This window comes from Bombus vancouverensis, chromosome 1 (assembly GCF_051014615.1).
Source record: "Bombus vancouverensis nearcticus chromosome 1, iyBomVanc1_principal, whole genome shotgun sequence".
NCBI lineage: Eukaryota > Metazoa > Arthropoda > Insecta > Hymenoptera > Apidae > Bombus > Bombus vancouverensis.
This window is the reverse complement of record NC_134911.1, coordinates 18,921,443-18,944,050: the sequence shown is the minus strand read 5'-3', so window position 1 is coordinate 18,944,050 and position 22,608 is coordinate 18,921,443. Positions and strand designations below refer to the sequence as shown.

Genomic DNA, 22,608 nt, shown 5'->3' with positions numbered 1-22,608 from the left:
TCTATTTCTGACGTACATATACGAAATAATCACTTGAGGTATAAAATTCAAAGGAAAACTTAACGAATCTTAGGCAATTTTTATTCGCATCAAAAATATACCGAAGATCGTAAATTACTAAATTTTTAGTTAACGATTTCTACATGATCAACCACATAACGTGCTTCAACGTTGAAACAATGTTAAAAACAATTGAAAAAAAAATTAAATTTCCATGAAGAATTAACAAACTGGAGGTCTACAAATTTTTAACGCTACTTTGCATCATGAAAAATATATAAAATCGTTCGATGTTTAAATCAATAAATAAGAAAATTGATATATGAAGTTGTGATTAGGGGTGGTTTGCCCCAATTTACCCTCTGTGCGCAACGAATGTACAAGGGGTGAGCAGCCGTGGCCGAGTGGTTAAGGCGTCTGACTCGAAATCAGATTCCCTCTGGGAGCGTAGGTTCGAATCCTACCAGCTGCGAATATTTTTTTTCCACCCTCACACACCCCATTTAACTCGAACCCCTCCAATCGATTCCTTCTTCGGGTATAATCAGCCTTCCCTCTGTAAAACGACCGGGTTTCACTAGAACTCGACGACCGATCGTCTTTCACCATTAACTTCTTCGTCACGCGTATGTACTTTTACGATTCGAGCACGTTCGTTCTATCCACTCGAAAGTAAAGGCAGAAGCGGCGGAATTAGTGAAAGTAGTAAAAACACCGTGAAGGAACAAGTCCGACGCTTGAAACTGCGTCGAATTGTTCGTAAGCATCAATAGTAACATTATGTTAAATTACGTGTGATTATGGTGGTGCGCGTTTGGATTTAATTATATAGTCGGTTTTTAATGGTGGTAATTATGGTAACGCTATTTTATGGAGGAATGAATGGTAGGTTGTTTGAGGAGTTAGTTATTAGTAGACTGGATGCTTATGTAGTTCTCGGAAATTTCAAGACGCGAAAATGTACAAAATGTGCATGATTTTTAAACGTATATATAGTATAAAATGTAGAGTATCGAGGTTATGATATTTAGAGGATGAAGTAAATTTTTATCTAGGTCGTGTTTCTTTACTTTTGTTCGTAAAGGTATGAGATTGCGTAGACGTTCAAAGTATATATTTATTACTGTTAAGCATTTTATAATTTCATTTTATTATATTTGATTAATTATTTCATGGATTTTAATGAGCACAAATATTAATTTTAAAGCAACGTGATCTATGCTAGCTGTCTAACAATGTGCTTCAAAGTTATTACAACAAATTATACGAGTGTCGTTGGTTTAAAATAAAAAATTAGTATAGCTTTTCTTATTCCAATTATAATTCTGATTTAATAAGACTGTATTTCTACTGCACCTTTAATTTTACGACTACATCCGTGTACATTATAAAGTAGTAAAAATGTTTATTATAGTCAATAAAAATCGATCGTATAAAAGTGTTCCAAAGAAAAAATTCTCATAGACTTCGTTAAAAAAGATGAAATTTATTAGCACATTTTTATTCAATTTAAATTTTTATTCAATTTATTAAAATCGTTAATATCTACATAAATCAATAACAATAAATGCAATTAAAGTGCAAGAAAGAATTCTAATTAAAAAGTACATATATTAATCATCATTTGGATCCATATTATATCCTTCGTAATTCTTCCACATAATTAATGGAAAGCGTAGGCAAATTCCAATTAAATTGCATCGTTACAAGTATCAAAGAAATCATAAGAACATTCATGTATATCGTTCTTTTGTAAGCATGTTCTCAATCCGGCACATATTTTACGTCACACACACGTGTGTTGTAAAATTATGCTTAATATGCTTAACAATTAAAAATTGGTAATTCAACAAAGAACGCGAAAAGTCGGCCCACGGAATGTAGTTATTTCTACAATAGAAGAAGGAAATGCCGGACTGGCAATTTGTTTCATCACTTTCTCTCTAATTTGTTTTGCAATCGTCGACGTATTTAAACAGCTTCCTACATTCCGACCCGCTTAAATACCCACTCATCGAACCATTATTAATCCCTAGCGTGTTCAATAATATTGAAGAGAATCTTCATAAAATATTTATTTTTCTTCCTGATAAATTAGTTGAATGGTTTTGATTTCAAAGTGAAGGAAATAATAATAAGTTCTGAAAGAAATTAATTTTAGAATTATCTACATAATATTTGATCAGACTACTAGAGTAATGTAAAAATTGGTAAGTAGGTATTTTAAATGACAAATTGAAAGTTGAATATTGTTTTTAAAGTAACAATTATAAATTAAGTGGTACAGATATATATGTATACAGTGGAAAAGAAAACAGAAAGAAGGTATAAAATAAATAGGATACGAATAAACATTATTTTTTATTAACTTTGTTTGTCTTTATAAACACAATTTATTATCAACATATTCTTTGAAATAGACGACTATCATTGACTTGATAAACAGTCAGATACATAAATATTCCTATTATATATTTTTTGAGTAAAAAATAAAAAATTTTAACGAAAAATCAATACCTAATATACATATACCTGAGAATATTATTTAAATTCCAAAGCAAGCAATATATATTCAAAATTACAGGATCTTGTCTCTTCTAATTACTTCATCATTTCCATCGTTTGCCAAATAAGAACAGCGATCATCTCCCATAACAGTCACAAGTTACATAGAAATTCAATCCCGCACGATTATTTAAGTTAATGTTATTGATAAAATTGTAGAAGTCACGAGTCGTAAATTACTACTAATTTTCTTGCATAAGAACAGCAACGTAGGCAATGAATCAGTCAAAAAGTTTGCAAACAAATTTTACAAACTACAAACGTACAAACAACCTAATTATTCTATTCAACGTAACATCTTAAAGGTTTAAAAGAGAAATCTACGTATAACCTGCTTGTCAATTCAGTAACTTGTATAAGAGCAGCAAGTTCGATGATGAAACAAATAAAGTTCTACAAGTAAATGTTACAAATTACAAGTCAGCTGATTATTGCGAAACCATGAAAAAAAAAAAAAAAAAAAAAAAAATAGGTGTACAACCAATGATTTGCAATGCGCCAGTTCACTAACATTATTAGTCAGTATATTATTATACCATACCGATGTTAACCAAAATGAATGCCTGTGAATCGATCATCGGTCTCATGGCGAAAAAACGTGTTTCCTTCTGACCAGAAAAGGGTGGCCCGGCTAGGAAAAGTAGATCAATTAACAACAAGCAATTTCATTCATTACGTGGTTGGATACGGAATGCGACTGGAACTATTAAAGCTGCGAGAGTTAGCCGCGACGTTTTGCTTTTGCCAGACGACCGGCCATTTAACGGTCCGCTATAATTGAGCACGATGAAAAATCCCGCTCGAATTACCGGCCGGATCTTCTTTATTCATTGATTATTCGCTTCTTGCTGCGTTTCTTTCCGCGAACTCACCTGAATTCCTAGATAATTCGCCGGCCGTCGCGATTGGCAAACCGCGATCGTGGTTTCGACGTGTATCGTAGGCGCGTAAATGTCATAATCGCGGCTATCGCGGAAACGACGTTTAAACGTTGCTACGTTAATCGTTGCTGAGCTATCAAAGCGAGGTTCTTTACCTACGAGGAAATACCTGTTGGCATTTCGCGTAGAAACGATGGCTATCTTTGTTCATTTATGCTTTTTAAAAAAACTACGTTTCGCGTGTTTTACAAACACTTGGGCGGAGAATCAATTCATGAGACGCGAATATGGTAGTGGCCACGTCATAGATTCAAGGAAAGTGTAGGAGTTCGTACGATCTCTTAAAGAGGAGCTGACAACAAGGTAACAAATAACATAGCCTCAAAAGGCGAAGATGTCCAATAGAAGGAAAAAATACATTTCTGTTAATTCTTTCATCATTTCAAGCTTTCATCATTTATTTATGTATGCGTATCAATAATATTTTAATATTCGATAATAGTATAATAAGAATGAATTTGTTGATAAATTAATAAAATAGATAATATTCGGGTTATTAGGATATATTTTTATCTAAAATCTTTCACCGATTATTAGAATGCGAAAAGTTTGAAAAAATTCGTTTGCATTTTAGCAAGGCTTTTAGTGTCAAGAAAAGTATTCCTTGGCATTTGACGTGGAAAATGATGGTTATCTTTATCAGTTTATTTACACATTCCTCGGTTTCATGGAGCAAAGTGTAAATACTCTTTACTGGTTTTAAATGCTTGAGGTTAATTACCTGTGTATTGTATAGTGCTAGAAAAGACGTAAATGTGATTGATTCTTCAGAGTTCGTTAGAGTCATAAAATGGAAACGACAAGGATAATATCTCGTACCGTTTTATGAGCGTTATTCTCCTTGATGGATTCTTAAGATGAGTTACCGTAATGTATCAAATACATATAATATAACACATCAAAATTGATGTTTCCGAGTTGCGTCAGTCTTGAAGCAAAGCTGTGATATAGTGATAATAATGCCTATTTTTCTCTTGATTTTTCTATTGATAGCGTTTTTCTTTTTTTATGAACTGCAGTAAAATTGTTATGTAATTTATGTCTTTATATGTCTGAGCAATGTACGGTCATAAATTGACGGATTTAAAAATCCAAATAAAAGTTTATGCGTGTGATTCACGCGTCGATTCACGTTTATATTGCTAAAAACCTATTTGAATATGAAAGTCGAGAAAAGGACCGGTTATGGGCGCGTCGAAACTGTTAATGTTTTTTATTAAAAATTCGTATGTTACCAAATATAGATTCAATACTTTTTATTGATCATCTGTAACACCGTGGACAAAGTTTTATAACGAGTATCTTAGCTCTCAAAGATTGCTCTTTGTGCATTTTTTATTATAAAATAGTATAGATTCTTCTAGTTAATCAAGTCTTATTGTACACAGCATATATGGTAATTTTTATTATGCTCATTTTTTTCTCCGTTATTTAGATTATGCTCTGAATATTCCATCTACCATTAATTCGAAGGCTTCCTTGCCACATCTACTTTCTTTTACAAATTCCAAACATACATACATACGTATGTATGTAACACAATAATAAGCACAGGAGGTGGCAAATTGTATCTTATTGCATGGTACTTCGTAACCTTCTAATTGCATATCATGTAAAGCAATTTATGAATTATCATTTAATGTTATTACCAAAGATTCTTAGCATACGTTTATCACATTGCATATTCATTAAGGATCATGCGCCTTTCAAACTCTCTATCAGTAGCGTAGATAAATAGATACGCGTACGACATACTTTTTCGGTAATACTTATAATGCACATTAATTACAATTCGCACACTGTACATTATACACACGTAATTATAAATTATAATGTACATACGCACTATGCAAAGTTGTTAATTACGTATATATATATTACGTAATATATATTTAAATACTACGCAATATAATTTACAATTTCAGATTTTATAAAATAATTTTGCAACAGATTCTTCTTAATGATAAATTTCCATCACGATATTACGTAAATATAAACTAATAAAAAATGATAATTCAAGAGTTGGAATGGCGAGGACGATGTAAATACTAAAAACATAAATTTCCGACTTTCTTTGCGAGAAAGGATGTAAATTCCACGCAGAATATGGCAATGAAAGTTATAAACGTTAGAATAATTTATTTCAACTATTAAGACTATCTCAAGATCATAAAAAGATGAAAGTATAATTTTCAAATAAATCAGTTTAACCAACCTGATACATTTTTTATTATATATTCTTCTTTTAAATCTGTGAACATGATACATTCTGAAAATCTATGGCGTTTGTCCGATGAACAACGACAAAATCAACAGAAATGTGTCTTTTCTTTTCTCTTATCTTTATCGAAATTCTTCACTTTTTCCGTCCACATCGTTTACTATTTCAATTAAGTTATAACGCAACAGCAGAAATTTAAACGCATTAAACCCATTAAACGCAACAAAACAATTTTAACGCCATGAGAAAGAAGCCAAGACGTACAACTTGCTAAATTGCCAGGATTCCGAAAACCACAATGTCTTTGGCACCATCAATCTCCATCCCAAATGTCTAGAACCATCGTGAGATTAGAATAAAACCTCACGCCAAATCTCCATACAATTCATCGTGGCGATCTCTAAAGAGGTTAACGAGCTACAAACTGCCTAAAATTCAGCCAGCAATTTTGTTCACGGAGCTCGTTGTCCGTCGACCTCGACCTTATCGTTCAAGAACAGGAAGTTCTACGAACTAGTCACGATTCCACGCTTCTCATACATATGCTTCTTTATAGTTCCCTATATCCGCTTTATAAGAATTTCTGACTATCTTTAATGAGTGTTTTGATTCGTTTTTTAAGGACCTCTGACTATCTTCGAAAGTTTGTTGTCCAATGAGTTCGCACCTACTCTTCGTCGGTATCGTTCACGACACGATTACAATGGACAGGTATTTTCAAGTTCAGAGTTCTCTCGATCCTTTTCTGATTTCTACTAGACTGCGCGTTATTATTACAAATTAATATTTTTATGAACGCAACTGCATAAACAGAAATTAAAGAGAGATTCGTGTTATCTGTTAAAAATGATAACTGTACTATCGCTTTAAAGCGATCACTGCTCGTTTAAAGGATAAACGATATAACTGTGGATCATATAATAGGAATTCATTAATTTCCCTCTCTGCCTATTATTTTCCACGCTCGCATAATAGGTAATCACATTCAAATTACCAGGTTTAACCAAGAAAGATTCACTGGATCGCATATTAATTAACATTTTATCGGATTAAATGAAGATCAGATAAATAAAGTTCCAGTGTAAAATAAAGCGAAAGTTAGAATTTTCCAGTAAATATAACGTGTTCTTATACCAGTAGATAGTAGCGTAAATTATAATTAGTTCGCCAATTGGCACTCTCTGTCATTAAGACGTCGACTGCCAGGAACAAAAGTACGAACCTAAATAGAAATCTATATCAATTTTCACAAAAATACCTATATGTTTTCAGTAACCATAAAAAAGGAGAAAAATCCGAAAATCGTTACTTTATTCGATTTAATAGTTTTGATGTTCTAAAGACATTAGTAGCGTGAATTCTCAATGACCAACGTGACAGTCAACGATAGTTACATAACATATCAACAACCACGAGCCGTGATAGTCTGTCGTCTCCCATACACGAATATTTATAATACAACCAATCGACATCGTATGGATCGATATCGTCGATCGGTCGAAGGTCGAGTACACGACTTAGTCTGAAGAGAGCCGTTGATGGACTCGGTATCGGTCGGTGTGCTCGTCGGTTGCTGGTTAACTGTAAAATGGCGAGTTCCGCTATTCCGTTGGTCGGAAAAAGGACGACGAGGCGTCTCGAGAGGTGTGTGGGGCACCAAGGTGATCGTACGGCCTTGTGTCACGTGTTCGTCCATTAACGTCGCCTCGTATGTAGGCTATGAGCAAGAGACCGAGAGTTCACGCGTGTGCATCTCTGCCGCGTGGAAACCCGAGTGCTAGAGAAGTCGTACGTTTCTTCGTTTCGTTTGATTCCTTCGCGTCCCGTTTCGATCATATCCTTGGTGGAACACGACCACGCTCTGATGCGCTTTCACCGAGCCGTGTCGCGGTTTGCGATTATTATCATCCGGCTGTATTCATGCCCCTGCTGAATCATCTCACTACTTTCTGGGTCAATAGTCTCTCCACGCGATCACCTGAAGCATCTTGGAATTTGGTTGGTTGGCAGATCTAGACTTCCGTTGGTGATCGTTGATTGATCATTCAGTGGAGAGTCGTAAAGTATAGTTAGTTCGGTTGATGTTTCTTTGAATGTAAGGTGGCGGATATTTATGGAAATAAATGCGTCTGTACGAACGCAATTAGAGAAATAAAATTTGAAATGGAGATTTATTTCTTTGCAATATTACAGTAAGTTGTCTCTATCTTGGATATTCTAAGAAACTGGTGATTAGCCTGCCGATATTTATGAAAAGTAAGGAATTATCTTTGACATAGTATTATAAATATTATACATATAGAACGATAGATTATTCTAAATGTTACAGTATAACGAGTACTATACACTGTCTTAAATACTTGAGATCTGAAACAGCAAATATGCATTCTAGATCTCCAAGTATTTAAATACATAAAAATCGTAGTCCAATAATTAGGCTGTTGTAAGATATTCAACATATGGATACTTGAAATAAAAGGGATCGTGTAGATTGTGTACTTTAATTTCTGGTTTGAAGAAAATTCTGTGTTGGCAACATTTGTCTTAGCTTATTATGGGAAATCTCAAATTTCGCTTTCATGATTTAATTATGGCATAGTTTTGTATCGATGTACGAGTATATATGTGAGAAAGTACCAGGTAACGAGATACGCGAGCATAATCTATTTCTAAAGTTCCAAAATAAGCAGATCAATTAATAATCATAGTTTACCGGTGAATAATAGTTCGTAGTAAACATCATTTTAGAATATCAAGAAAATTATATCTTTGACATTTTTAATAATGTTAGTGACTTATAAAATGTTTGCAAATCGTTTAGTTTCATAAGAACAATAAAAATTGTTAAATAAATGTATTGTTCGTAGGAAACAATCAATTCCGTGGGCGTAAAAATTGACTAATGACAAGTACATCCATCATGCGAGGCGGAAAGTTCAACAAATCATATTTTACAGTTTCTGAATGATTGCAATTGCTAGAGTTTGGAGGAGAGTAATAGATCGTGCCTGTTACGAAGGCGTTTTCGAGTGATCAGATATCTTGTCTTTCACGCTTAAAAGGTTAACTGATTAATTGTTTAATAATTAACTATAGACTCGCGATTTGTATACTTAATTAGTATAGTCAAACGCCAAACGTTAATATACTAGCAACCGCTAATTAGTTGAATCATTAATAAGTAGTAAAATGTTCTACTAATTAGTTCTGTCTACGTAAGTGAGCTTTATTGTGATTTTCATGGGATTGACGCTGCGTTTTAAGAGAATTTTAATTTTGGTGCTAATTTTATTTACCACGAAAGTGTTTTAAATTTCTATTGACGAAATTTGGATCGAAAGATAATTCCAATTTCGTGGAAATTATAATCACGAAGAAATTGTAATTATATAAAATATCTGTTTAATTCCAAGAGAATTTCAATTGTACGGAATTTAATTCGAAGGAGCATTTAATTTCATAAAACTCCGATTCTACGGGATATCAATGTAATTCTAGAACATTAAATTTCGCGAAACCTTCGGAGCAGTTTCATTTGATTAAATTTCCAATCCTGATAGAATTTGATGAATTTCTACGAAATATTCATGCGACTACGAGGAAAATTTCATTTGGCGGAATTCTAAGATAATTTTAATCTTAGAAGAACGTTAGTTAGTCCCAAGATAGTTGCTCTTAATTTTGACAAAATCGTAAAATTATTCTGCAAAATTTGTCCATTATTAAGCGCTCTAGTTTTATAAAATCACCAATTTTTAATTTTAGAAGGACTATAATCCTATAGCTTTCCTATTTCTAAAAAAATCTATATTACCATAATTCTAAGATAACCAACAACAATAAAAATCTTAAAAATTCAAAATCAAATCATTAAAAATCCAAAATTAAAAACATTTTCGGTCGTTAAAAACTTCCCATGCAGCTAATAGAAATAGTATTATACATAGTATTTAGAATAATGTTGCCCAAGGTTTAGAAGGAAAGAAATTTTAGCTATCATTTTAATTATTCATTTAAAAATCCTAAATCTTATATAAATTAATAAATAAGAAATTAAATTAGAGATATAAACTATTCAGCTTAAACTAAGAATATCCCATTTTAGTCTACATTTTTGATATCGATGGTTCTTGCTGACTGCAGCTGCTCTTTTTGAATTTCCCTAGTTTTAAAGTTTCTAACGATATTATTCGAATATTGCTCCAAATATTATAGTCATCTATAATATCTGTTATAGTGCAACGTTATTGAATAGCGCAACTCTAACAGAATCTAATACCTACAGTACAGCTTTGATAGAACTCTAAAATTGACCTAAACAAACACAAATAGTAGAACTTCGTTTACACGAACTCCACCTAATTGAACGAAATTCTAGTTGCTGGCCAAATAACTGAATTACTGGTTGCATTCGCTTATCTGGACGCGAACTGTTATACGAAGATCATAGGAGAAGAACGTAATAACATCGTAATAACAACGATAAATACATCTTTGTTAATTTTCTGACTTTAATATCATTTTATGACCAAAGAGCAATACTTTATTATGACATGGTTGAAGATAAGAACAAGCTGTTAGGTCAAAAGTTAGAAGCCTCGTAAAAACAGCTTTCTAAACTTTTCAAAATTTTCAACTTTCGCAAGAATTAAATCCTATATTTGCGGTATCCCGGGTTTCAAGCACGTTTTCAATAGTACGTTGCACTTTGAAGCGACCACGAAGTCAGTTCTTTAAGATGATGAGGTTTTGCGAAAATCGAACGCGCAATCATTAAGACAAGCAATGATACTCGAATATCTTCGTTATTTTCATATTTTCGTGAGCAAACTAAATAAAAAGACATTTTTGGTAACACGTACAACATGTGAAAAATGAAAAATACGACTTATTACGTCTTCTCCTGTAGTTTTCATATTAACTTCAATTACATGAATTGTTTGTGCCATAGCAAGTTTGTTATAAACGGAGTTCTATTGCAACGTGTAAATTTCGGAAATATATCATCCCGATGTGTTGACAGCAATATGATTATTTGTATCGATCTCCGATGCACCATCGACCTATGTGGCTCCTATAGAAATGTTGGAGCATACTTGCGATGACCTCGCGAGTCGGACGAGGTCATCGTCGATGATCAATCGGGGTTGGCACAGGCTAAATGCAGACAATGGCCTTACGAAAGGTTTCTCTGCTAGGCGAACTCTTTAAAAGTCGATATTAGAGAATGCCTCGCGAGCTAGTGTCTTTGTTCGTGCTCTTTGAGCCGCTCCACTCCGTATGAAAGACTATTACGACTGAATATTAGCTTTTACACCAACGAAAATTTATCATCGATCTGCAATCTGGCAAGAATATAACGTATTATATTACAAATATCGAATCGTTCCTCGTGATAAATTTGCAGCGTTGGTCGAACGTTCAACTTTCTTCGATACTACTTTAATAACTTGCTATCTTCAACGTCGGAATTCTTCTTTCGTAAGCAATCGACAACAGAAGGAAGCTAGCGAACAAGAAGAACACGGGACGCACAATATTACAATAAATATTGTATATAAAAAGACACTTAATACTGGTTTATTCTTTAAGAAGCGATTATTCTACAAAACTCATTAATCAAAAATCCTGTAATTCGAAAGAATTTTGCTGAGTTAATGTTTTCTGAAAATTAAAAAACCATGGGATTAACATTATCACGGATTAGATCTCCTTGCAATTAAGAATTTCGTCGAATTAAATTGTTCCTCGAAGTTACGTAAATATTACGTAATATTCAAATTCCATTAGGGTAACTCTCATTCGAATATCCGATTTCTGCGCTGTGCACGCTCACTGATTTCTAGGACTGAACTGTTCTTTCGCGCATCAGCCAATTAGGCCCACTGCGAATAAAAAATCTGTCCTTGCTTTTAATGGATCGCACTCTGTCTATGTATCAGCGTATTCACACACCTAGCTACTTTAGCACTACGGATACTGATTTTTGAGCATCGAATTACCAGCAAGGACTTACCAACAAGATTTCCCTGAAAAGTTTCGTACGAGGAATGAAACGAATGACAGAATCTTTAATTGGAGAAACCTGTGAGGAAAGGTGAAGTGTCTAGTAAAGAAATCTGTATGCTTCTGAACAATGACCCTGCAATATTATATTTATGTATGATCTTTTTAATAAAGATGATATATAAGATGAAGAATTGAGAGATTGTATTGCTCATCCTGAAAATAAATAATATAACAGCTATTTCTCACTGATCATTTCACTAATCATCGTAGATAGGTTACTAGAAAATGCCATAAAATTAGCAGAAAGGATACAATAGCCGACTACGGCATTTCTCAACTAAGTCAATTCACCGCAAATGTTCTCAATGAGTCTTAGATCAACAGATTATCGATTTAACACATAATCCGCTATTTTTCTATAACCCACGCAAATACAATTTTCGCCAGCTTTCATTGTATCGTATTTTTATTCCTTATATCGCACAAATACAAAATATCAACCAGTCAACAGTTGATTAATCGTTTTATTAATAATACGTGTCTATTATGTAGACTTATTTGTGCATGAAAGTGTTTGTGCAAAGACTTAAAAATTCACGGATAAACACGTCATCTATCATCTCCTACGCTTTCCTTGAGCTTGAAAAATATCTACTTGTACAATTTCTCCACTGAGCCTCTCATTTGGGGAAGGAGGTAGAAAGGGATGCTGACTCACGATGATTTCTTTCCACGAGTTTGAGTCGAATCGATCGATCCAGATAACGCGAACTGTGACAGACATTTTTGAAAGTTGAGGGCTATTAAGTCGCATGCTGCTGATTATCGGACCTGATAAAGCTAAAGAGGTTTAATTGAACATGTTTCGTCTGAACGTTTAATTAAGTTTGTAAGCTGTCTGTGCTAGTGCTGTGTGAAAGATTTAAAAGCTACGTTGTATAATCGTTGTATAACCGATATATGTATGCGTATATATAATATGTTCTTAAAATAGGAGGAAGATTTTGAAATAGGTTGGAGAATTTTCGCTGTCTCTGTATATTTCTTGACATATTCGTACTTCAACGCTGCAAGTACTAAATTTATCGCGATGAACTTCAGATTTGCACGTATTTGAACGTGCTTTGGTAAATACCGATGCCTAACTTTCTGATGATTTTTATTGGAATAGGAGTACAATTATTTGAAATATCTCGACTCAGAACTAACGTCTGAATATTTTCTTCGTTTGTAACGATATTGCAAAATGTTTAAATCATAATTTGTCATAAGTAGTTAAAAATGAATATACTACGTTGCTTCGTCAAGAAATAACGATGACTTTAGAAGAGCTCAGAAAAAATAATCTTAAAAAGAAATTTTTCTTTCGCGACATTCCTGCTCTCAAACCACTCATTATATCTTAAACCTATCATTATGTTTTATATAATATTATGCAAAATAAGAAGATATTTAGATATTCAGTGTAAGCTAGGTATACCCATTTATTTTCATTATACTACTTCTAATTATAATCATCAATATACGATATATTTATGCACACGTTGTAGCAGTTCTCGGTATTAAACTAACAGACGTTTATTTCGTTTTTATGGCTTATAGGAAAGATTCAGAAAGATCCACTTTTAAGCGGTCTGTAATAAATGTCGTTCGATCTTATAATTCATATGCATTTATGCACTTTCTCCCAAACAGTAACAAAACCAAAATTGACGATCATTCCTGCGAACACCTCTCCCATCATCATTACCAATACGCGTGTATACTCGCTTTTACAACCTTAAAATCATCGCAAACATCTCCGCTTTCACGCAGGGTAATCACGATAATAATACGTGTACAAACCAGAAATTTCTACTAATATCGAAAATTATAATATTCAATGGTTAATACGTATTCTTTTGTGAATTAATCATCTTTAACGACCAAAATCACGATGGTTAAGCGAACCAGGTGATTTCAACGCCTAAGGCTGAAGACAAACGGTGCATCGTTTATCGTGATGCGTGATTTGCGTTCGAATCTTTCGATCAAATAGTCTTTTATTCGAAATGTTCTTTCTTTCAAGATTCTTTTATCATGGGATATTTTCCATTAAAGATTGTTTTAATATTAAGTATTAATTAATTTGAATATTGTCAATGCCAAATATCTGCAATCAATCGAGCCAAATACTAACTAAATTAAAAGATTTTGGATTATCGTATTTCTTTTATTTCATTTAATTTTTAATTATTCTTTTTATTTAAAAAATTATTTTTCTATCTGCAACACTTCAACAATTGCGTTCCTTTTAAAAGTCTTCTCTTTTCGTCGCTAATTCATAAATATCTAATTATATGTCATATCGTTAAAAATGTTTAGACGGTTCCAAATTCTTCTAATTATTAAATTCGTTTATATTTTCAGAGTTTGAATATTATGGAATATTCTGTTATTTTAAAATTCTTCTCTTCTTAATCACTTATTCTTCTTCCATTGAGAATTTGAAATTTCTTGATTCTAAAACACGTTTATATTTTTTATGTTTCTATTATCGAGTACCTTCCTATTTAAAAAAAAAATCGAATCATTCGAAATCATTGCGTCCTGGAATATCATCTTATTGGAGATCTTTCGATTTCTAAACCTTCTTCGTTCAAATTTTCTCAATTTCAATAAACAAGCTTGTAACTTCAAACTTTTCATTGCACAATACCAGTTTCATGAAATTTCATTAAAAATACCTTTTCATTCGTTCATATACCACAATAAGACCTCGTTACTTATGTATAAATAAAGTTAGATTTTTCTTGTGAAATTCAATTGTGTATATTTGCTCGCGTGTATCATAAGATCGCGCACGTGAGCATAAAGAATGCAGAAATCGAACAAAAGAGGTTGGAACAGGAATTTCGACTTTCGCAAATACCGATCCCGGAATAAATTGGTTGAAACGAACTTGAGGACCTTCGTTGAAAAAAAAAAAGAAGAAAACAGATCTGACGATTCCCCGAAACAAGGTAAGCGAGTCTCTCTGCGTATACAAGCAATGAGATCTTGCTGCGGTGTATGAGCGGATGAAAAGGTATTTTTAATGAACGAGTGGTTGCCGACCAGCCGCTCGCAAGAGAAAGTTTCTGCGGAATCGATCGATTCCAACCGCGTTCCAAAACAGATACACGGATTTTCGTTTACGCTTGTCCCTGATCGAGATCGATTAATAACCCGTTGACGATAAGAAGATTGAGTCCTGTCATTCGCCCCGGAGAATGCACAGCGAGTATGCCTTTCGGTTGAATGATCATTTTTCAGTCACACGAAACTGATACAAGATTTCGCCTGTTTCGCCTGTTGCAGTGGAAATGAGATTTTATTTTGGCAAAGAGAAGGTGTCGGATAATGTTTCATCGATATATCAGAAATTTGTTTGCGACATAATGTTAAAATCGAGGTATCAGCTTGGATTTCTTCGATATTACTCTTTTTATCGCCTTTTAATTTTATTGTAGGAGTGTCGCATTTCGTACACCAGCCACGTTAATAAAATTGCAAATATTTAATGTTATTAGTGGAGAGGGAATTTTTATGCATTTATGCAGCATTTGAAGATGCATAAATGCAGAAAATGCATATAATATATATTGGGTTGGCAACTAAGTGAGGGCTAATTTTGCTAACTGCTTTTGGCATTAGGTGGTAATGACAGTCACTTAGTTGTCAACTCAATAGTAGAATACCCGATAGAATTGTTAATAAATGGTAAAAGGGTGTTTCGTTTCTATCTGCTTAACTGTGTTCATGAAAATGTAAATTTGCATGGAAATCCGCGCTCTAGTTATGAAATATTTTATTAAATAAAACTTTAACCATATGTGGTCCCCTAGTAAAGTCATATATTTGATCAAAGTAATTTATGCACGAATCCGTGCACATTCAGAGTGATATTCAGTTTCTGTTTCTGTGTTTCTGTGGACATGCTTTCATTCCATCGGCTTTATGAAAGTTGTCTGTTCTAGAATTACAAAATTCTCTTAACGAAAATCGTTATAGTCTTTTACGGTTTTTTTTCCAAAATAATTTATGCATTAAAGCGTTTAAAACATTGAATTCGTGTTTTCAGGAACTTTCATGACGCTTTTTTTCCAAAGTTGAACTCATACTGTAGTATCGTGGACGAGGGGCCTGGGGGGTGTCGTGCGGATTGTAAACAAGCGGTTGCTGAGGTGCGAATTATAAACAAGCGGTTGCTGAGCATGTGCGTAGTGGGGCTAAGACAAAGGACAAGGGGTTAAGACGATAAACGAATTAACAGCAGTGTGAGTTGAGAAGTCAGAGAGTACGGATTGCGTTGTCGAGATAGTGTTGTTAACGTTGTAAGGGCGAGTTGAATTTGCATTGACGAGAATTGTTAATTAATTATCTAGTTGTTTTAATTATTATACGTTTGTTGCAATTAGTTCATGTTTAATAACCATTGTTTTCTGTTTAATTAACATCTGCTTAATCCATTTATCATTAATAAACTAATCACAATTATTTACGATACTACAATACATACAAGGAAGTCGTACGAACGTTTCGATTATTCATGACTAATAATGAAGTTGTAATATTTTTATTCTACATCTTCCTAATATTCAATATGTGTGACTTGTAACAAACTTCTTTTTCTTCAATGTTAGTAGATAATTAACGACGGAACCAAATGTAATGGACGTTATTTACCCGTGGAATTAAAATTTCAGAGAAATGTTTCACACGCACCAATCTCATAGCAAATAATTACATCGATGTAATTGTTGCTTTGTGCTGCTAATGGTGGTATAATTCTGTTTGAATACTGATGTATTTAATTGCTGATCCTTCATGACACCTGTTCTTTCAACAGTATTTTTTACAAAACCAACATAACATCGTATACGATGTGAATTTTCATAATTTATGTGAATAGATAAATATAAAGAGATAAAATTTATAGAGTACGCTAGACGTGATAAAACGTTTACAAGATACCGTTTTGTTCATTATACGATAAATTACTGAAACACACATTCTACATTGTCTTCGCTTTACCTTTAATTGTATATAGTAATTCTTATACGAAATTCTGTATGGCAATAAATATAACGGAAATAAGAAGAAACGGAAAAGTAAAGTAATTATAGCAACAACCGAAGTACAAGAAGAATTAAACATAAACTTTAGAAAGGTATTTCTAGACATAATAATTCTAAAACAATCGCTATCATAACAGAAATACAATCTGCATATTTGCGCAAAACCAAACTCGATCGTTAAATGTCACAATTCTTTTCCAAACTATTATAACAAATTGCACGCGTTTCTTTGCAAACACGATACATTTTATATCACGACAAAGTTAACAAAATTACACAATTAGCCGACAGAGAAGAACAAGAAAAAGAAAAGAAATAGAATCTTGGTATGGAAATGATCGCGAAATGACAAGTGGACATGGAATGTAATCGAGTGGATATTATGGCAATTAAAAGTCTCATTGCCAAAGCTATTACGCCCGCGACGTTTCGCAATGCAAGGCGCTTTTATAAATCACGGTGTAATTTTCGGGCTTGCTTTTAGCGTGCAATTTATCACGCAGTCGAATTCATAAATTACGAAGCGATAAAAGAAACTCGGTACGGGGAATCCTTTAACTTAACGAACGAAATTAATTCTCCCGATGTCGCACACGGGAACAGATCGATCAGATGGAAACCGTTTATTTTGTAATCAAGTTATAACCAATGTTATCCTTGCATCTGAGCTTTGTTCCAACTAAAGTACGTAAAAAAAGAAAGTTTCGTTTAAAACTCCGTGTAGTTATTCCGGTTGACAAACGTTTAATTAACGGGTAACTCCGGTTTTCAATTAACCGCCGTTGCTTTTAGTATCGATGAATGTCTTCCTTTTTTGAAGTATTCAAGAGATTTAATTCTCCTTTTGATAGATGGTTCTGATTTTACATTTTCAGAGATATAAAGCTGATTAGTTGATATTTTAAGATGTTATATTGTATTATATTTTATCTATATCTGATAAATAGAACAAGAAATGACCGTTTGTTTAAAGCTTTACTTCTATTTTCTACTATTCCTGTCCAAATTATTTCCATCGTTTCAGATTAATAAGAGTTATCAGTTCCACCATTCGAAAATTCTTGAATTGACAGAGTTCCTTCGTCTAGAATCTCATTTAGATAAGTTACTACAATTGAACCTAAAATAATACTTGACCCAATGTGATTGAAAATCCAACGAGATTGTCCTATTTTCAACAATTATATGACATTCCAATAATATTCCTGAATCTACTTTTAAGATAATCCTCATTTATGATCCAATATCAAACAATATTTTCTTATTCTCAATAATTATATTAATATAAACATTACAATAACGTTTCTAGAAGTACTCGTTCACGATTCAATAATTCAAAGTTTTTTTCCATTTCCCAAATACTGCAACCTAAAATATTCTGCGTTAGATAATACCTTAAAGCGTGATATTTTTCACCTATAAATTCATTACTCTTATTCTTCTTAAACATACAACCATGAATAATGCATGTGCCATAAACAACGTGAATTAACATCTGATCATCTCGTGGATAAATTTCCACGATATCTGTCTTTCAGACAGACAGACCTATGGAACTTCATTTCCATTTCTCTAATTGCTAATCACCAACGAAAATTCTCGGTTAAAATCACGCTTTAAGAGATACCTTAAGTCCCCTTTCGTTCTTTCAAGCATCATTTAATGCCACTCATTCCATAAATGCTCTCCACTAGAACGTATGTAAAACGAGGACTGACTCGGTTAGCACATGTGTGCAGCTCGCGTGAAGAACCGTACGTGCACGCGTCGAGCCGCAGATAGCAGTTTAGATGCACATTCCAAGGAATCATTACGCTCATTAGCCGGCACATTGTACACACACGAACAATGCTGCACGTATATTCGCGAGCTGCTTTCCCCTGGAAGGAGATGCTCGTTTCTCGTTACCCTTTCAGCAATTTTGCACGTCGTCGTTTATTTATTTATTGACCTATTCCACTCATGGTTGATTTTCACTTTTTTTTTCGCTACTTCCTGGCAATCTTTTTTTGTTTTTTGTTTTTTTTTGTTATCTGACTGAATTTTATAAGCCGAATTAGAAGGATTGAAATGATATATTATTCCACGATCTTATCTTTCTGCTAGTCTATTAATCATTGACCCATTCCACTCACGACGTACTTCACTCTTTTTCACAAATATTTTTGTCATTTGGCTGAATTATATAAACCAAATTAAACAATTTCGGAACATATATTATTCTATTATTTTATTCTTCTATTAATTTATTATTTATTTAACAACTATATTTGTATTTCACACCTTCCTCGCCGTCTTTCATTGAAAATAAATTTTGCAAGGTATTTTCATTATTCGACCGAATTTCGCGAATTAAATTAACAAAATTTGGAGATATATTATCTTACGATTCTAATTTTCTATTATTCTATTATTCATTGACCTATTCTACTTTTGAAACGCTCCCACGCACAAGATACGTCCTGGAAAATTTCATAAACTAAATTCTGTCTGGGGACATATATTATTCTGTAATTTCGTTTTTCTAGTATCCTATTATTTCACATTTCTATATTATTCTGCAAGTTGTTCACGGTGGATATCTATACATAGTAATTTTAATGTACAAGCAATTAACTCTATTAACTCTGGAAGCTCGTATTTCAAGAACATGATCTACATATCTACATAATTAAATTAGCTAAAATTGTTCACGTTTTAAGAGAGTCTCTAATTATATTATTTATGTATATTTCTCACGAGTAAAGAAAGGGATAAAACAGTTTTCGTAAATTGTAACATTTTTCTTGTTACATAACATTATAGCATAATTAATATATAATTAATAATCAACATTATAGGATAGCTATGACGCCCCTATCCTAATAATAGCTTGCTTCAGAATTAATTTTTGCAGATATCTAAAAAATGCCGATTTTTTACATACGTCTACCTTATAAGAAAACCAAGGATGTGGAACCAAGTGAACGTATTGAATGAAGCAGAAAGATGAAATCATTTTGTTCGATCGTTGTTCGAATTTTAGCCGGAGATATAGATTCCTTGCGGGTTTACACAAAATTCTTGTCTTCTATTCCGATAATATTTCCCAATAAAACGCCATAATATGAGTGCACGTTGAAATTCCGATTTAGATAAGAATATTCGATTCGTAGTTATTGCTATTTCGTGGTTTTACTATATGACATCGATTATGAAATTCAATGGCGGAGAATGTTAGTCTTTAGATAAAATTCTCAATTTGGCTACCTCTACATATAACGACGTTGAAAGTAATTAATTCTAAAATTAATTTTCTACGAGCCTTATTTGTTAGTATAAAAAATGGTTGTGATGTATATTGTAGAAGAATTAATAACTAATATAACTTTTTCTCGATTCCAATACAGTAAATAATATATAACAAAATACTATTTTCAATTTTTTTCTAAATATATATAAATATCCGGTTCGGATGTGAAGAGAAAAAGAATGATAGTTGTTAAATACAGCTGTATAAGTGTTTCTGTGATTAAATTCTGAATACAGATATCCATAACTCGTTATAATTTCATTCCAGCTATTATGGCTGACACAGGAAGTTCAGAGATTTCTATACGCTTAATTAGCGTTGATGCGTTTAAGGATCGCTGTTCTAATTATTGTATTAGCTACTGATTTTAACGACCAACATAAATTATAGATTAATCTGAATATAAAAATCTTTTCTCACCGAATTTTGTGTTTTTTTTAGGACATACACCACTGTTCAAAAGTTCGGAAACAATTAAGAGAAATCTTATAAATTCAAGTTATATATACAGGTATATTTTATTAAAGTGAACATCTTGTACACTATTACTTATACAAAATTCGTTTCTTGTTTCAAAAATGAAAAAGTTAGAAAACAGGCATATCGGCAAAAAATTGAATAAAATACGCAACAGAATTAATAGAAAAAAAAGAGAAAATGTTCAATTCCAAATCATGGTCGTTTCCAAATCTTTGAGTGGTAGTTATATATGAATATATGTCAAAAAATCTCCTTACTTTTTTGTAAAAATTTACTTGACGCATAAAGCAATAAAAAGAAAATCGTCACAATATAAAACATAATAACTACACAGCAAGCATTTATCTATATTTTAATTGAATATAAATGGTCATTTTGCAGAGTATAGAAAACTTTTGCGTCTAACTGTACTATTCTACTCTACGTTCCAGAACAGTCTATTGAACTAATTAACACGTGATTCTAATTGAAAATTTTCGTCTCAAACAAATGGAGAACACTTGCATTCAAATTTTTAGCTCTTTGTTGCGAATTAGAATATCTCACTTCCTATCAAAGATCTGATTAATCTGCATTAAGGATAATTGGCGTATTATACGAAGCTGCGGTTCATTGTCGGATTATTCGCTCGAAAGGAAAAGAATCGATGATTGATGACTGTGCGTGAATATTTGTAACAGCCTAACGGGCACTTTCCCCTGGGAGAAGCGACGAATAATCCCGCGTTACGAATTCGTTATTTGCGGAATCTTTTTCCACTTTGATATTCATTCTCTAATTAAAACGGTACACGAGTGAGACAGGTGTGTTAATTAAGATATTTTCATTGGTATGCTCTCGAATTTTTCTTCGACATAAATCACTTTGGCTTTGGTAACCAAGTAATTGAGTTCCTTTAGTTTCGTTTTTCTTTGCGCTTTCTAGGGTAATGAAGTCGTTCTGATAATGTTGCAAGTTGCATGTTCTAAGCGTGGAGAATGTTACGTGTAATTTTACTGCTTAATTAAATGGTTTTAAACGTATAACTTCATATTTCATGAAATTGCGCTTGCTTTAGAAAAATGACGTGTCAACTCTCTTCTTAGAGATCGAAGCGGTAAAAATTTGCAAGACAAATCACACTCAGCAGTACAACTCAGAACACTCAGGATATTGTACATTCTTCTTTTAAAAGTTATTAAATAAAGAAATATTACTCTCGTGTTGATAACTTGGTGCTGCAGTTAGTTTATGACATATTTGGCACTTAAATGAGATTGGAATGCAGTAGGCACATGTATATTTTACTTGTACTTCATTCTTAATAATTAGTCGCAATATATCAAGACATTCATGAAAATTATATAGTAAAATGTAAATTGTTGACACAATATATGGGATAGTTGTATAACTCTTATAAATCATACGAGTTTTCTCAATGCAATTAAAATAAAATATTAGTGGAAGAAATGAGTAATGCAAAGAGCACTTATTTCATTTGTAGAGTTATATACACTAGTGTTCGAAAGTATTCAAATATTTGCTTATATTTGATAGAACACGTTCTGATTTTCAACATCACGGATAAATTAAACTACAACAATTTTACTCTTCATAATTATCTTAGTTATACACGTAGGATAGAATATTATATCGCAATTAAATTACTGTTTTAAATACCAATAGACGATTTGCAACTGTCAAACCTTTCAGAACCATTTTATTAGTTGGCAAGCTCTTTATCCTCGAATTATTTATTTTCTGAATTGTAAATTAAATGAAATTACTTTCTTTAAATTAATAGAATCTCTTCTGATGTTAGTTTAAAGAGCTATATTTAAATAATAAATGTATGTCGTACATATATCTGGTAAATAGTAAAATATTTAATAATATACAGTAAATAACGAAACAAAAGTGATTCTGGTCCTTTAATAAATATTTTAAACTTATAATCTTCCTCTTTGACACTATAAAAAAATACTACATATAGCTTGGAATTATTAACTCATTCTTAATTTG

The 22,608-nt window shown here is 32.6% G+C and overlaps 1 protein-coding gene and 1 non-coding gene across 2 annotated transcripts in view; one reads left to right on the top strand and one right to left on the bottom strand.

Moving 5' to 3' along the window:
* The window catches only part of LOC143303228 (uncharacterized), a 249,437-nt gene that overhangs the window by 45,397 nt on the left and 181,432 nt on the right, over positions 1 to 22,608 (bottom strand). The window lies entirely within an intron of this gene.
* Positions 391 to 472, top strand: TRNAS-CGA (transfer RNA serine (anticodon CGA)). The gene has a single exon. It is a non-coding gene; the product is annotated as a tRNA-Ser (tRNA).